At 38.9% G+C, this 17,661-nt stretch overlaps 1 protein-coding gene across 1 annotated transcript in view; it reads left to right on the forward strand.

The window, feature by feature from the left end:
* The first annotated feature begins 14,257 nt into the window (after positions 1–14,257).
* The window catches only part of efemp1.L (EGF containing fibulin extracellular matrix protein 1 L homeolog), a 54,701-nt gene continuing 51,297 nt past the window's right edge, over positions 14,258–17,661 (forward strand). Inside the window, exons 1-2 of the mRNA XM_018262850.2 lie at positions 14,258–14,387; positions 14,919–15,130. The gene's annotated coding sequence lies outside the window, so the exon portion shown is untranslated. The remainder of the gene's footprint in view (positions 14,388–14,918; positions 15,131–17,661) is intronic.

Below are 17,661 nucleotides of genomic sequence, written 5' to 3' on the forward strand. Positions count from 1 at the left end.
TATAATGAAATTGATAACCTGAGTAAAGTCATATGGTGCCTGGAGAAAGATTGTGCATTCAGTACATCTTTATCAGACCAAGTCAAGGTGAAGAACAAAGTAAAAAAAGTTGTATAATGCAGTATTTATGAATGTAATTGAAACTGTTAAAGGACATGTAAACCCAAAACATTATTTTTTGCCTAATAAAAGAAAATCTAATTCTAAGCAATTTTGCAATATACATTCATTATAAATGTTCATTTGTATATATATTGCTATTGAAAGCACTGTGTCTGTCCCTTTCGATTCTCTGTCCTGATGGCTCAGACTGTTGATACAATGTAACGCAAACCAATGGATTGACCTGTCTTGCTGGAGGAGATTGGCTTTTGCAACATTGATTAAAAAGTAACAACCAGGAGTTAATCTAATGCTGCTTTCTATAGCAATCACATTTACTAAGAACTTTTGAAGCACTAACAATTAATTAATAGTGGAAAGTTGCTTATAATAATGTGTTTTCTTTTATTAGGCAAAAAAATATATTTTTTGGGTTAACGTGCTTTATGTTTAACCAACTTACGCTGCTGCAACTCACACTCAATAAAACCCTCCAGTGGCTCAGCAGAGTAATGGAGAATCAGTTCAGCACACAGTCCATTGTTTGATTCCACACATTTTCTGGCGTGATCCAAAGGAAGGCAAAAATGTCTGAAGCCTCTCCTATTTACATCGGATGGAGAAAGAAAATGAATTCCTTACTTCAACATGGCAAGTGGACCAGTTCTTGGATCAACTTTATACTAACTACAGTATTTTCAATAACCCTGTATTTTCTCACTTGCTAAAAAGCCATGTAACCCCTTCTTGAAGCAATCAAATGTATCTGCCAGTACAACCACTTCAAGAAGGGAATTTCATAGCTTTCATTATAACAACCCTTTTCTCATCTAAAGATGGAACCTCCTTTCTACTACCGTATATACTCGAGTATAAGCCGTCCCGAGTATAAGCCGAGGTACCTAATTTTACCTCCAAAAACTGGGAAAGCTTAATGACTCCAGTATAAGCCTAGGGTGAGAAATGCAGCAGCTTCTGGTAAGTTTCCATCAAAAAATTGAGGGTTTCTGCTCCCATTGGAGGTGCCGGCATCTCGTTTTTGGATGCCGGCGACCATTCTTGGGCGCCAGCGAATATTTTTGGAGACTATTCTTGGACGCCGGCGACTATTCTTGGACGCCGGTGAATATTCTTGGAGACTATTCTTGGACGTCGGCGACTATTCTTGGACGCTGGCGACTATTCTTAGGCGCCGGCGACCGTTTTTGCGATTGACCCGTGTATAAGCCGATGTAGAGTTTTTCAGCATATTTTGGGGGCTGAAAAACTCGGCTTATACTCGAGTATATACGGTAATCAGAATTGGTGCCCTCATGGCTGCTGGAAAGACCTAATGGTAAATAAAGCATTAGATAGTTATAATATTATATATTATATTATGGTTTTATACATAGTTATAATTTCTCCAGTGTAAACACCACAAACGTGGCCAGTCTTTCTTCATAACTAAGATTTCCATAAACTTAACTAGCTTGGTTGCTCTTCTTTGGTCTTTCTCTAATTTCATAATATCCCATTTGAGCACTGGTGAACAAAACTGTTTGGCATATTCTAGATGCAGAGCTCTATACAGTGGAAGAATAACCTCCTCCTCCCACTAATCTACTGTATGCCCCTTTTAATACAGCTCAAGACCTTATTTGACTTTGAAGCTGCTGGCTGGCATTGCTTGCTACAGCCAAGTTTATCATCTACAAGGACAAACATATAATAAATATTACATAAAGTTCTTTTTTGACTGTTTGTTTGCAAAATTTGATGGAGACACATTTGAGAAAGGGCGCAGTTGGCTTCCGAAACGTTGTGGCTTGTTCTCTGTGCAGATGAGTATTCACAAGTCTATTCTACTGATACTGTTTTACGATGAGACAATAAACGCTATCTTTGAATTTACACCTTGCAGTATGATTGTGCTGGACTATATATTATGTTGTGGAACAGGGTCGGACTGGGGGGACCGGGGCCCACTGGGACTGCTGCCGAGGGCTCCCCCCCGGCCACCCATCCCCCACTGTGACGCGCCGGCTCAGCAAGGAAGCCGCTCGGTGCACATACGCAACAGCGTCGCTTGGCTCGCATGCGCAGGTGGCGCTGCACAGAGCCGGGAAATTTTTCTTTTTTCAAATAAAAAAATTTAGAGAGGGGTTCTGGCCTGGGGGGGCCCATGAGGGTCGGGGCCCACCGGGTATTTTCCCGGTGTCCCGCCGGGCCAGTCCGATACTGTTGTGGAATGACTCACCTCTAAAGAGATACGCACCTGACCTATAATATTTCTGATACATACGAGAGTGCATTAAGTACATACATATATACTGGGTTTATTTTAAGCGGCCGACATATATGGACTTTGGTCCCCAAATTAACTATGTAACTATGTAAACCACTTTCTATACCAAATTGAAGAGCAAAGCATTAAGCAATTTCCTTTTTAGAGCTGGTGAACTTTCACTGTTTACAGGTGGTGAACTTCCCCCTTATATTAAACCAGTGATCCCCAACCAGTAGCTCGTGAGCAACATGCTGCTCCCCAAACCCTTGGATGTTGCTCTCAGTGGCCTAAATGTAGGTGCTCATTTTTTAATTCTTGGCTTGGAGGCAAGTTTTGATTGCATAAAAAACAGATGTACTACTAAACAGCCTCCTGTAGACTGCCAGTCCACATAGGAGCTACCAATAGCCAATCACAGCCTTATTTGGCTCCATCCAGGAATAATTTGTAATGCTTGTGTTGCTCCCCAACTCTTTTTACATCTGAATGTTGCTCACGGGCAAAAAAGGTTGGGGATCCCTGTCTTAAACAATAAACCCAACCAGGCTCAGCACCTGCTCCTTATGGCTTTTTAAGATTTACAATGACTCACATATTCCCTTACTTGTTTGTAGCCATGTTGATGCCTAACAGCAGCAGGGCCGAATATACGTAGTTGGCGCCCCTACGCCCACTGCCGTTCATCGCCCCTGTCCCCTCCCCTTTATTCATGCAAATTTTCATCATCTGGACTGGAACAATAAGGATTGGTGCATGGGAATTTAAAAAATGATTGTATCTCCAGCGCATCCTCAGTTTTTGAACCAATGTGGGTGTGGTTGGGAGGCATGCCGCTGCCCTAAAATCCTGCCGCCCTAGGCCCGGGCCTAGGTGGCCTTTCCACAAATCCCGGGCCTGACCAGCAGTGAAGTATTGAGAAAGTCCAGCGATTAGTCAATCTAATAAAAAGGCATGTGTCCATGTACATTGTTAGATTTTCCACTTCATTTATAGCGCAATATATTTACACCAGGATACCAGCAACTGGAATAAATCTATGGATTTGGGGGTTTTTTTGCAAATAAGCTAAAACAATGTTACTCAATTGCCATTTGTTAGCTTAGTCATTCTGAAAGGTATCCAAAAAGCTAATCATTTGGTTTCCAGGGACTTGATTAAACATAAATCTTGGTGTCCCTGTGGCACAAAGTGAATCATTAGCTATGTGGGGATTTACCACACATTTCTGATAGAAGTCAGCAGTCATTTAGAACTATTAACAGCTGAAAGTAAACTATATAATTAAATAATGCCAAAATTGTATTTCCATTGGAAATTGTGTTGCAAATAAAGAATATCAGATGTCAAAGCATGTGTGTATTTTCAATGTGTTTGTGAATGAGTTGGAAGGGTTAGCACTGTCCGTTGCCAAAAAGTGGCCTGATTAGTATCTTAAACGTGAATTAGAAACAGCAAATGGATTTCATTTCCTTGTATATCCCAGGGGTGATTGGTGATTACCATGACAGGAATGCACAAATATTTTGTTACCTTTAATTCTCCATGTCGTGTAAGTCTAAATAATATTCCCTTTAAGTAATGCAAATGAGAAAGATCAGCATGTCAAACATGAGTGTTTTATTTAAATACATTCAGGATCAGGATTGTCGTCTGCTTGTTTGCTGCAGGTTTATACTTATATCTATATTTGTCATGGTGTAACAGCGTAACGTTAAAGGGAAATTTTGCTCAGTGTAAGGTGATTTTTCTTGCCTAGCAAGACTCATATTAAGCGATTCCTTCTGTTAAGTACTTTTAGGTGCTGAGTCTTGACTTCCCTTTCTGGTTTATTCTGTGACTGCCTTAAAGAGACGCTGACACCAAAAATCAAGCCTTTTTTTTTCATCTATCATAACACTGTCTTTGCATGCTACAATTTTACCACAGAAGTATTTGCCTGATGATTTTACATTACCTGTAACTAATCCCCCATGTTCCTCTGTAAGGGGGCTGCCATATTTGTGCAGCAGGAGTTAGAAACTCAGTTTAAGAAGAGACAGGTTTAGGAACTGCAAGTGACAACCAAACTCCCATGCCCAATTTTAGCTTCTTTATTAATAAAAACTCTATTTATTTGGATCGCAGAAATACTCCATAAAATTGAGAGAAAGCCCGGATTGCTCAAATTTTTCTGGCTTTTCCCAAATTGCTCAAATTTTTAAGACTTTTTTCCTAAATCACAAATTTTTTCGAGTTTTTGCCCAAAAGTCGGATTTTTAGGCTAAACCCAGCGCAGACCATGAAAATGTCAAATTGAGATTGGTGCCTCTGCCTTTGACTTATACAGAACTTCTACACTGCTTCACCTGCTGCCCCCTCCTATGGAGGCTTCTCATTTAGTCATACCCCTAAGAAATCGTCACCGCTGTAGGGTTGGATTTCTTCTATCCCCCAAATGTATGCTAAAAATGCTAACCACACCAACTTCTCTTCCCTTTACTTCCGTACTTACAGTACGTTTATTGTCTCCAATCTCTCTGCGTGTCCCTGTCATATATCGCCCCCCCCCGGTCCCTACTCTACTTTCTTGGATAACTTTGCTGCTTGACATCCATACTTTCTCTCCAGCGAGACACCTGCTCTCGCTGGAGAGAAAGACTTCAACATTCCCATTGACAACTCTGCTTCTCCTGCCACTCTAAACTTCTCACACTAACTACTTCATTTGATCTCTCTCAGTGGACCGACTCACCTACCCACATTGAGGGTCATGCTCTTGATCTTATATTATGCCACTCATGCCAACCATCCAACTTTACTAACCCTCCCTACCCCTATCTGACCATCACCTACTCTCCTTTCAGATAACACTTCAGATTACACAACTTTCTCTCTCCACCCATACATACAGAAACCTTAATGCATTCGATCCACAACAATTATCAACAGTAGAAGAACAACCCATCTCACATATCAACAATCTTTCCTGTCCAAATAGGGCAGCTTCTCTCTACAATGATGCTCTTACAACAGCTCTTGACTTCCTTGCTCCTTCTACCACCCTTCACATTCGACAGCTACACCCCAAGCCTGGAACACTAGTTTAAAGCGGTACCTTACAAGATGTAGTAGCTCAGCTAAACGACAGTGGAGAAAGTCACAAACTGTTCCTGACTTTATCCACTTCAAATTCATGCTCACCTGCTACTATAGAGCTCTATTAATATTTAAATACCAGTACCTCTTTAATCTCCACTCTGTCCTCTAAACTGCAGTGACTGTTTGCCACATTTAACTCACTCCTATGCCCCTCTCCACACCCTCCACCCATTAATTTAATTGCCCATGATCTTGCTCATTCTTTAATGAAAAAATCTCATTAGACTGAGCATATCATCATAACAATCTAAGACTAAAATGCAGTCCAGTCACATCCACTTTGCTCTCCTTCACCCCCACAACAGTAGATGAAGTTACAAACTTCTAGCCTGCTTAAAACCCCATACCCTCTCACCTTCTTTATCCATTCTCTGATACACCCTCTCTTCTGCAATTTCCCACCTATTTAACCTTTCGCTCTCGATTGGTACTTTTCCACCTTTATACAATCAAGCACTAATCACTCCTATCCTCAAAAAACCTTCCCTTGATCCCAGCTCTCCCACCAACTATAGTCCGGTTTCCCTTCTTCCATTCCCATCCAAATTGCTGGAAAGGCTTGTTCACAAACGCCTTATCCAGCATCTCACTCACAACTCCCTTCTCGACCCCCTGCAATCTACTTATACTACGTTCCTACTATGTTCCTCAACATCAGCTGCTCCTATATGCATGTCCCTTACTGGCTCCCAATCGCCTCCAGAATAAAATTCAAACTACTCACACTTACATTTAAAGCCTACAACAGTGAAGCCCCTCCCTATATTTCAGCTCTGATCTCCAAATACACTCCTCTGTGCAGCCTTTGCTCTGCTTCTGACCTTCACCTTGTTTTTCTGTTCATCACTTCTGCCCATTCTCGCTTACAAGACTTCTCTCTGGCTTTTCTCTGGAACTCTCTGACTTTTTCCTTCTTTCCAAACTTTGAAACGCTCCTTAAAGACCCACCTGTTTAAAGAAGCTTCTTGTGTACCTTAATTAATCAATCATAAATCACATTTTTTTCTAAAATCCTAATGTTTCAATTGTACCCTAACCTTTAGTGTGTAAACTCTCATGTGTAGGGCCCTCTAATCCTATTATACTCCCTTGTAAACCATTGTTTGTTTATTCACCATTTATTCCCCATTTGTTACAAACTGTTATATAAATAAATAAATGATGATGATGACCTCGACAGGTCTGAGATGGTTTTCGGATTTGGGGTTTCTCGAAAAATTCAAATTTTTTTCCCCTCTAAAAATGTTTGCATTCTAGTGAAATTTCTAGTGGATTTTTCAAGATTTTAACCCCCTAATTGTTGCAACTTATTACGGTATCTAATAAAGTCTTTACTTTAAGAATGTCCTATATCTCTTGCCAGTATATCTTGAGTTATCCAAATTGTCAGTCAATCTAGGGCCATGTGTCAGTTTTGTGTATACACATCAGGGCGGGTACTCGGCCATGGTCTTGGCACACTCACATTATTTTACATCCCTGGCACCCTCTAGCATTCTGGAAAAGTCTGCAATGCGTGTAAATATGTGCCATGGCCTAAGCGTTCTTAGGCTTGATTATGACTACTGGTTTAATCTGACTACTTGTTTGACTAGTCTCTGGGTTTCCTATTTGATTGATATCTTTTGTTGATCTTGACCTGACTTTGGACTTGATATTTATTCACCCTATTATTAAGGCGCCTTTGAATTGTTTATACCTGGCACTCGTGTTAGTCTTTATCTGGTATCTTCCTGCTCCTAACTCACAATCTGAGCTCCTGTGAGAGGCATAGGGGAGACTTTCTATCAGAATGTTATGAAATAATTTTTTCTTCTGCCATTTTGTTTTAAATTAAATCACCATTGCATATACTGTTGCATTTGTATAAACTGTGTGTGTTTATTCTTAACTGTAATAAGTATTTTATAGGTAATTTTTATCCTTTTTATCTTTATGAGTTTATTGTTTTATTGTTGTCTTGCTAAAGCTTACAGGCCTAACAAAGCAGCCAGCCAATGATACATTTGCACTCTTTCCAGCTGCTATTCATTACAACACACTACCACCTACAAATGTTTGCCAATGTTAACTGCATTTTGGAATATCTTTATCTTTTTCATCATTCGCTTATGTGTCAATTACAAGTTTCTTATGATTCATTCTACATTAAAGCAACGCGAAGACTGATTTTGCAGATTCTCAAGCATCTGTAATGTTTTCCATTTGTCTCCTCTAAGGATTGGCTGTAGGATTACTCAGTCAGTCTCCCAATCATTCCACAATGGTTACTCAACAAAGACAACTGTGATTACATGTCTTTAACTGCTTCTTGCTAGTCTATTTTTCTCTGTAACTGATTTAGAAGCCACTGTATGAAGTTGAGTTATCGATATTTACCCAAAAAGAAAGGCAATCTTACCATTGTCTGAATAGCTATATATTTTGCCATACAATTAGTAGCTGTTCTTCAGCGTCAAATTTGTATAGTTTTATTATTAATTATGGTTGAGAGTTGACATCCATATATGATGATATAGCATTTAAAGAAACAAAGGCAGGAGAACAGAAGATGTAGACCTTCTAAAGGTAAAATTATTCACTTGCCAGGATGGGAAGTTGTCTATGCATGATCATAGCAGTTCATCAGCAGAGAAGCAGCTTTGTAGCAAATTTATCTAAAGGAATCACAATTGACTGTAGAGTAAAACAGTGTTGGGTATGATTCCTTCCCTAGGAGTTTCCTGTTATAACCTCCAGTTTAGGAAGTACAACTTTTAATTTGGATAATGGATAATGGGATTATTAATATTGTTTAGCTAAGCTCTTTATTTAATAAAATGTAGCACCAAATAGGACAGATAGGACAGGTAGGATTTTGGTATACAGGGCAAGATTCATGTTTTTAAGAAAAAAAATTTGCAGATTCAACTTTGCATTGCCTAGTTGGCTGCAACAATCCATGTAGGAATATTTCCTATAATGTGAAGACTAAGACAAGGACATTATGGAAACAAAAGCAAACAGACAAATAGATACTCCATCAAACACAGTGGAGAAAGTTGGGTGGTCACTTAGGAGGGGCTACTATGGGGCACATTTACTACCTTCTAAGTTTTTAGAAGTAGAAGATTTTTCGATCGATTAAATCGTTAGATTCGAACGATTTCTATGATAAATCGAACGATTTTAATTTGATCGAAAACAGCTAAATGTAAATTAAAAAATACTTAGACTATCGGATTTTTCAATTTGATGGTCGAATTTCGAAGTTTTAGCACTTCGAAATGCAGCCCTTAATAAATGTGCCCCTATGTGTAAGTTACACAAGTGCCCTTGATAGTGGTTGCAAGAAAATTTACAGTCAAATAGAGACAAAGCTCAATTTTTGTAAATCTGACAGTTTTGCACTGCACATACAGAGAGCCTCAACTCATTGCAAAGGCCTATCCAGATATTTATCTTCCTTATTTGAATTACTACACGTATGGGATCTATTATCCGGAAACTCATTATCCAGAAAGCTCCAAATTACAGAAAAGCTGACTTCCATAGATGCAATTTTAATCCATTTTATCCAAATAATCAAAATTTAAAATTTTTTAAAAATGATTTCTATTTTCTCTTTAATAATAAAACAGTAGCTTGTTCTCAATTAAGATATAATTAATCTTTATTGGAAGCAAAATTAGCCTATTGGGTTTACTTAATGTTTAAATGATTATTAGCAGATTTAAGGTATAGGGATCCAAATAACAGAAGAATCCCTTATCCGAAAAACCCCAGGTCCCGAGCATTCTGGATAACAGGTCCCATACCTGGGCACTCCAGCTGCAAGAAAGAGTTAAGGATATTACAATATATGTTGATAAATTAACTATGATTAGTGATGGGCGAATTTATTCGACTGGTGCGACTTCCCGCGATTCGGCGCCGGCTAATGGATTTGCGATACCGCCGCGAAAATTCGCCGTAAAAAAACAGATGTTGGTGCCGTTTAGCAAATTTTTTGCCGTTTTGCGAATTTCACTGGAAATTCGCACATTTTTCGCCGAATCGAAACTCTCCAAATTCGCCCATCACTAACTATGATAATCTATTTATGAGTAGTTAACATATGTGATTAAACAACTTATTTTCCATTATGGAAAGATTTATTCCAGCATGCAAAATAATTGTTTTGTAACCTTTCCACTACATATAATAGGAATAGAGAAGCCAGGATTCAGTCATGCACAGCAGTGCTCCTTGGCAGCAATGAGCATCATATTCATAACCCTATGGAACACAATGGCATTGGCCTGCACAAAACATTCAGACATTAGGCCAAACTGACACCGTTATTGAATTTGATGTGTTATTTTGTGAAATATTTCCTGAAAGGCTTTCTAACTCAAAAATCAGATTGAACTGATGGATGAATGCTTCATGTGCTTATTCATGAAGCAAATCACTCTAGTAATTACAATGGTCTAAATAAAAATACACATTCTTATATTATTTTGTAAGTGCTTTCAACGATAACTTTCCTCTCATCTATGTTACGTGCAGAGTAATTATTCTGTAAACTTGTAAAGCTATGGAGTTGACTAAGCTTAATTTAAAAGGGACATATATTTACCATTAATTGTAACAGTTTCCAATAAAATTCACTAAAACAAGAAAAAAAACTTTCCATTCTCATTCTCATTTTTATCATTAAATACTGTAAAATTGCACCACAGAGAAACCTTTTTATCTTTTGCTTAGTTTTAGGAAAAAGCCATCAGCATTTCTTGTTACTCTCTAACAATTCATACCTTTATATCATGGAAATCATGAAAAACAATTGTGCGATCATATTCTTCACCAAAAAGAAGCAAATAATGTTAGCTAAAATTCGCACAGCATTTAAATATAAGTAGTGATGGGTGAAACTCAAATTTTAACACCGGCGCCAATTTGCGGGCGGCAAAATCAACGCCGGCGACATTCCCGACGACAATTTGATGGGCGTTAAAGTCAACGGGTGTCGCCGGCATCAAAAACCTTTTGCCAGCACATTTTTGCAGCAATTTTGCAAATGTATTTGCCGGCGGCAAAACGCGGAAAATTTCGCAGCGAATTTGTACCCGCCAAATAAATTCGCCCATCAGTAAGTATAAGCCTCATGTTTTGTAAAGCTTGATGCCCCTGCACCTCCTACCCTTTACTGGCGATAAAACAGATTGGCCGAGCAAGGAACTGTCAGTCCAAGGGCTGCTGCCACACTTGCGGTGTATATCGCGCATATAACACAATCCTGTATACTTCTTATAGGGTTATTATGAGCTGATAAAAGCTGTGTACAGCTGTGTTCATATTTACGGTTAGATATTCCTTGTTCACTTTCACTTTCCATTCCAATCATGGCCTCTTTAAATCCTTATAGAAACAACTGCTGAAAAAGAATAGCAATAAATACTTATAAACATCCTCTAGAAGAGACCACACAAATTGAAACCGCAAGCCTATCACAGTGAGAGGCTGCATCGTAAAGGGAGAATCTAACAGAGAGCGAGGACACTTACAAGGCATTGTATGCCAAAATGTGAATTTGTGCATTCATTTACAATAATAAATTGCTTCACATGCAATTTCTGTTATGATAAACATGGCTTGATAGTTATGACAAATATTTTTAATTATAATTGAAATTGTAAGCAAAATGAAATATATCTGTAACACCAGGCAGTGGACAAAGTACAAAAATAAGTGTGCACACTTGCAACCCCTTATTGCTTTTGCACTTGCACCCCAGGGGTTATGAATAGCCCCTAATTTTATTTCTTTAAAACTTCCTTTTATATATTTACCCTCTCACTCTAGTCACTGCCGATTCAAGTTTGAGCATGCATGCAAGCAATGGTGTAATTAGATTTTGCTGGGCCCCACAGCAAATTCAATTTAGGGCCCCAAAACATTGGCTACCTATACTACCAAGATATATATTGAAAATGTTCATTAATTAGGGTCTCATTGGACCCCCCACACTCCTGGGTCCTGGGGTCTCTCTGCAACCGCTGGTTCTGCTTTCTCTATGCATGTAAGCTAACCAATCACAATCCTGCCTGTGTGCTTTGAATGAAACTACAGCCCTGATATGGTACTTTGGTCTTGTGGTCATAACTGATTGCTGTAATCAATCAAAAACGGTCTAACTTTATTCCCCACGTTATTTGTGTTTTCATCTCCCAGTGTTATTCTTAATCCAGTTGGACCTTATATAATTACAGGGGTAGTAACCCCACACAAGAGAAGCTGCTTATAAAAAATTAGGTAGGGATAAACAATATGGGGGTTATTTACTAAACTCAGAATGCCAAATTCGTGTTTTTTTTATAGTATGAAATCTGAATTTTCCTGAATTTTTCAGGATTTAATATACCCAGAGGATGGTAAAATATTGAATCTGAAATCCAGCATCTCAGACCTGCAAAGGTTGCATATAAATCAATGGGAGAATTTACAAATAACTGGGTTTCATGCAATAATCCGAAGATTTCTGGGTTTTCGGGTGAAAATCTGAAAAAATCCGAGTTTTCAGGTGGAAAACCCAAAAAATTTGTTCGATTGGTATTTTCAAGATTTTTTTTGGGTTTTGTCAAGCAAACAAAATGTTCAGAAAAGTATATTTATAAATATGACTTTTTTGGAATACAGGATATGATGTCACTGACATAATAATGTTGAGGATGTTGCATGATTTTATTAATTTGACACTCACAACCAAGTAAAATAGATTTTGGTGAAAAGGGTAACTCATTTCAATTTTCACACTTTACAAATTATGAGATTAACGATCGATCACCTGACCGAAAATTCACCTGGCAAAATGCAGTGAAAGTTCTCCAGTGACAAGGTAATTCTCAAGCAAAGTGTGTTACTCGTCGATGACCCTGCAAATTTTATTTTAGCCAAAATTAGTCGGAAAAACACAATTTGCTCTTTAGTAAATGTGCCCCATTGACTAGGACTACAATTTCATATGTTACCATGAGCCGGTTTTTCTGGTGCCTCCGGTGGGTTCCATGCAAAAAAAAAAACAACTACTTAGCGAAAAGAAACAAATGTAAAGAAAGGCACCGGATTGGCTAATAAGAGAAATAAAGCAGAGACTATCAGGCAACTTATAGAAGAGCATTCAATGTCGAGTGTAGTGAGAAGGGGGATCTTACCAAGGACGATGGAGGGTCCAGGTGCTCAAGCCCCAGACCTTCAGCTCGGGGAGGAAAATAATATGCTAGTAAATAATAATGGGCTGGCACAAACCAGACCACACTCCTTAAATTGATGCTGTTAAAAAGTGTTTATTTAGCAAAAAAAAATCTCTGCAAAGCTTTACGCGTTAAATGCTTTACAGGCACTTAGTCATCGTCTGACAAACATCAGAACATATAGTCATATTTAAATGAAAAAGGACAAAGAGACTATCAGGCTCCTTATAAACAGAGCATGCACACACCACACACATCTAACATTTATGAAACTAATCCTGCATGCCAAGGGCCATAGTTTACTCTATGCCTTCTGAAAAACAGATTGGGTCATAGATGACATAATTACACCTCTACAGAGAAAGACTCTCATAACAGTGTTTAAAGAAGAAGGCCAAGCCTCTCCTGCAAGAAACGTTCCCACCCAGTAAAGTCACATACCTAATGAAAATATAAAAATGACACCATAAGCCACCTTGAAGTAAAGGGCCGAGATTTTCACTAAGATTTCATGTGGCGAGCCTACATTTAGCTGAGAAGCAAGATTATAAAATTATATTTAGCAGGAAACCTTCTACCATATCTATGAATAAATAGCACCATAACTTAAGCTTGTTCTGCTGTATAAATACTTTATTCTGAGACAAGATAATGAAACCAAAGACTTTAAGAGCTGATAAACACAATCTATGATATTTTAAAGATCTATATTGTTTATTTGTTAAATTACTAGATATTAAAAAAATTATATGATTAGTAATACCCATTCCATATATTTGTAGCACTATAGACCCATGGGAACTGCTTTCCTATATCTCTTCATGGTTGTCACGAATCGGCACCCAAAATCCAGAATCAATGCTAGGCTCCCTGGTCTCGGCTCGTGCTTCCGCCTTTAACAGCTGCCTTTCACCTTGGGAGGAGCCCTCGACTAATCAGGTGCCGCCAGCTCTTAATAAGAGAGGAGCCATGGGAGGGTTCTGGACAAGCAGAGGGGCACTATCGTTAGCAAAGTCTTTTGGGCAGAAGGTCACTATACAAGGAATTGATGAAGACGTAGTCAAACAGGCCAGGTCGGTGCAGGCAGGATTCAAGCAAAGTTAGACAGGCAAAGGTCAAAACCAGGAGATCAATCAGAAGAGTCAAGCAGGCACAGGATGGATTACAGAAGTCAGAATAGTTGATTACCAGGCAGGGGTCAGGATCACAGAAGTCAGAATAGTCAATCGGGCAGGGGTCAAACAGGAATCAGATAACAGGAATACAGAAATAGCACACAAGAACTCACTAGGACGAACCAAATAACGGGCAATGATCACAGTACTGAAGTCCCTTTAAATAGCATTCGAATTTCGCGGCATTGAGTGCTGATGTAATCACTCCAGCATCAATACGCAGAGAAAAGAGAGAAGTGCGTGCTGTGCGCGCCCTAAGGCAGCGCATCGCGAACCACCGAAGAAGCAACACCACACGGGGGACGTCTCCGCCGGCCCATTGGACCACCAGGGTGAGTTTTTGTTACAATGGCACTTGACTCCTCTAATCAGCTGGGCCCTCAAAGATAAATGAAGGAAGGAATCTTCAAGTTTGAAGCTCAACTCTTTCACAAACGCTATCACAAAGAATATTGAGGAGCAGAAGATTTACTGAAGAACAAAGAGAGGGTACGTACACAGAAAATCCATGGCAGATTATCCTATCACAGATTTGCACATGAGTTTTACTCATACCACAGGTGTCTGTCCCCTGCATACCAGGATCTCACAGTGTGTCTCAAAATGATTCCCTATAGTCTGGCAGGTTTAGCTGATAGGAACTGCCCTACTCTGCAGTCTCCTTGGTGGAGCACATAACTGCTCTTACTAACTCATACTGACTATCACATCTCTATAACCCTCATTATAGCAGGAGCTATCTGCCACTGTAAATTGCCCAGCTTACCTTAGGGCCTTGGCTTCTACTTCGTCCTCCAGCACATCCACCCATACCCCAAACCTGCATTCCAAAGAAGCTGAACCCCGGGTCAATGGGCTCACATCCTTCCTAAAAAGCAAGTTTCAAATTTCGGTCCAAACTACTGTTCATGCATCAGACATTGTGCAGTGCTTGTAAGGGGTGACAAGTTAAAATGTAATGTGTGTAATGTATATTTTTCACCAATACTTGACAATAGAGTTTTGTTGTTAATATTAAAGGATGTAATTACTACAAGTCACCACCAGGTGCTAGAGAAAGGGGGCATCCTTGGAAAGATTATAGGAAATAAGGAGGGGCCCAAAAGACTATAAAAAGCCTGCAGGATCCGGAATGGTTCTCTTTCGCTTGACTGTGATGGGTCATTCTTGTTCACTGCCTAAGCAGGAGAGCAGAGGAGCGCTGGCAGAAGGACAGTCTGAAGATCATTTAGGTCAGAGATCACTTTTTTCTTGAAAAGGTATATTTGTAATAGGTTTTTATAGAAGATTATTTGTAATAAGTTTTTTATTGAAGATTAGGACTCAATATAGACATAATATAGAAGTTTTAAAATGAGGCTATTTGTCCCCTTTAACAAAGAGTATTTTCACATACATATATGAATGGAATCAACATGCTGTAACCAGGTAGAATATACAACAAAACAGTTGGTAATGACTAAAATCCTAGTATCATTGAAACTGCTGTTGGCAAGTATGGAGTTTTTCTGACCCTAGATCCCCATCTATCTATGGCAGGGGTATAAATAGTACAGCTATTTTATTTAGCATTGCTCAAGAAGGAAAAGCTAATGTCCCGTGTCTCCCATAGTTCTTTTACCTTTGTCTAGAATGTGGCCATGCTCCATAAAGTTAATAATGTCAGAATCTGATCTGAAGGAGTGTATGACAGTAGGGATGTAGCGAACTGTTCGCGGGCGAACTAGTTAGCGCGAACTTCGACTGTTCGCGTCCGCCGAATGTTCGCGAACGTCGCGCGACGTTCGCCAATAGGCGTTCGCGTCAAAAATCGTTCGACCATTCGACCATTCGATTCCTTCGACCGCTAAAATCGAAGGATTTTCGTTCGAATCGAACGATCGAAGCCATTGGATTGAATGAAATCATTCGATCGAATGGCTTCGATCGTTCGATTCGAACGAAAATCCTTCGATCGAACGATTAAAATCCTTCGATCGTTCGAATCGAACGATTTTCGGATGTTCGAAGTTCGCGAACTGTTCGCGAACTGTTCGCATTTTTTGCCGGTGTTCGCGAACGGCGTTCGCGAACACATAAACGGCAGTTCGCTACATCCCTATATGACAGAAGAGTGAGGATAAGAGAGATCTTGTTGCTGTGTTTACAGAAGGATAGCCTGCTGCTAAGGCAAACCCATTCTCCCTTAAGCAATTAAATTATAGGTTTTAAATATGAGTCTTTTATACATACATTTTTGGTTATTATGGTTAATTCGAGGATGAAACAGCAGCATCACCATCCCTCCTCTCAGTGTAAAAATGTTTCTTTTATAATAGATACATATATGATATTATTTAGATTATCATATAAGGGATGCAGCAGTAGAATAGTCTGGTAAAATACCTTTTCTGTCTATGATATGAAACATAAAAGGAACTCAGAGTACAAACGCTATAAGAAAACTGCTTTTCAGTTGCACACTCTGCGGGTAGAATGTCTTCCCAATCTCTGAACCTTAAAGGGATACTGTCATGGGAAAAAAAATCTTTTTCAAAATGAATCAGTTAATAGTTCTGCTCCAGCAGAATTCTGCACTGAAATCCATTTCTCAAAAGAGCAAACTGATTTTTTTTATATTTAATTTTGAAATCTGACATGGGGCTAGACATATTGTTAATTTCCCAGCTGCCCCAAGTCATGTGACTTGTGCTCTGATAAACTTCAATCATTCTTTACCCCCTCCCTTTCCCCCCCCCAGCAGCCAAACAAAAAAACAATGGGAAGGTAACCAGATAACAGCTTCCTAGCACAAGATAACAGCTGCCTGGTAGATCTAAGAACAACACTCAATAGTAAAAACCCATGTCTCACTGAGACACATTCAGTTACATCATTGAATATAAAAAAATCTGTTTGCTCTTTTGAGAAAAGGATTTCAGTGCAGAATTCTGCTGGAGTAGCACTATTAATTGATGCGTTTTGTAAAAAAACATGTTTTCCGATGACAGGATCCCTTTAAATTCTGTTCCTAAATAAGTGAAATATGATATAGAACTCCAGCCCATTGGGCTACCAAAGCTTTCTTCCTATATTGATTTTTTTTCATTTTTTATTATTTGTGGTTATTTAGCTTTTTATTCACCAACTATCCAGTTTGCAATTTCATCAATCTGGTTGCTAGGGTCGAAATTACCCTAGGAACCATGCATTGATTTGCACAAGAAACTGGAATGTGAATAGGAGACAGCCTGAATTTAAAGTAGCAATAACAATACATTTGTAGCCTTACAGAGCATTTGTTTTTTAAGATGGGGTCAGTGATCCCTATTTGAAAGCTGGAAAGAGTTAGAAGAAGAAGAAGGCAAATAATGCAAAAACTGTCTTAATTAAAACCAATGGAAAGGCTGCTTAGAATTAGTCATTCTGTAACATACTAAAAGTTAACTTAATGGTGAACCACCACTAATACGTGCCTTGCTTTGCCAAAAGCTGAAAAAATACATTATCATTGTGAATTATTTGTCAACCAAAACAAAACCTACTTTTTTTGGAAGCTTAAAAAATACCTGGAGCTAAGAGCGGCAACACATTCTACACTGTGCAGCACTTAAATGATCAACAACTATGACTAATCATAATTTTTTTTCTTTATACATTTAGCCTACGATATTTTATGTGGAATATTCAGTTTTCGTTTGAGTTGGCAGGATCAGTTAACACATTGCATATGCTTAAATAGTGGGAGTGTGCACAACAGAGAAAGAGGAGTGTCTTTGGAGCC

Source organism: Xenopus laevis, chromosome 5L (genome assembly GCF_017654675.1).
Source record: "Xenopus laevis strain J_2021 chromosome 5L, Xenopus_laevis_v10.1, whole genome shotgun sequence".
Classification (NCBI taxonomy): Eukaryota; Metazoa; Chordata; class Amphibia; order Anura; family Pipidae; genus Xenopus; species Xenopus laevis.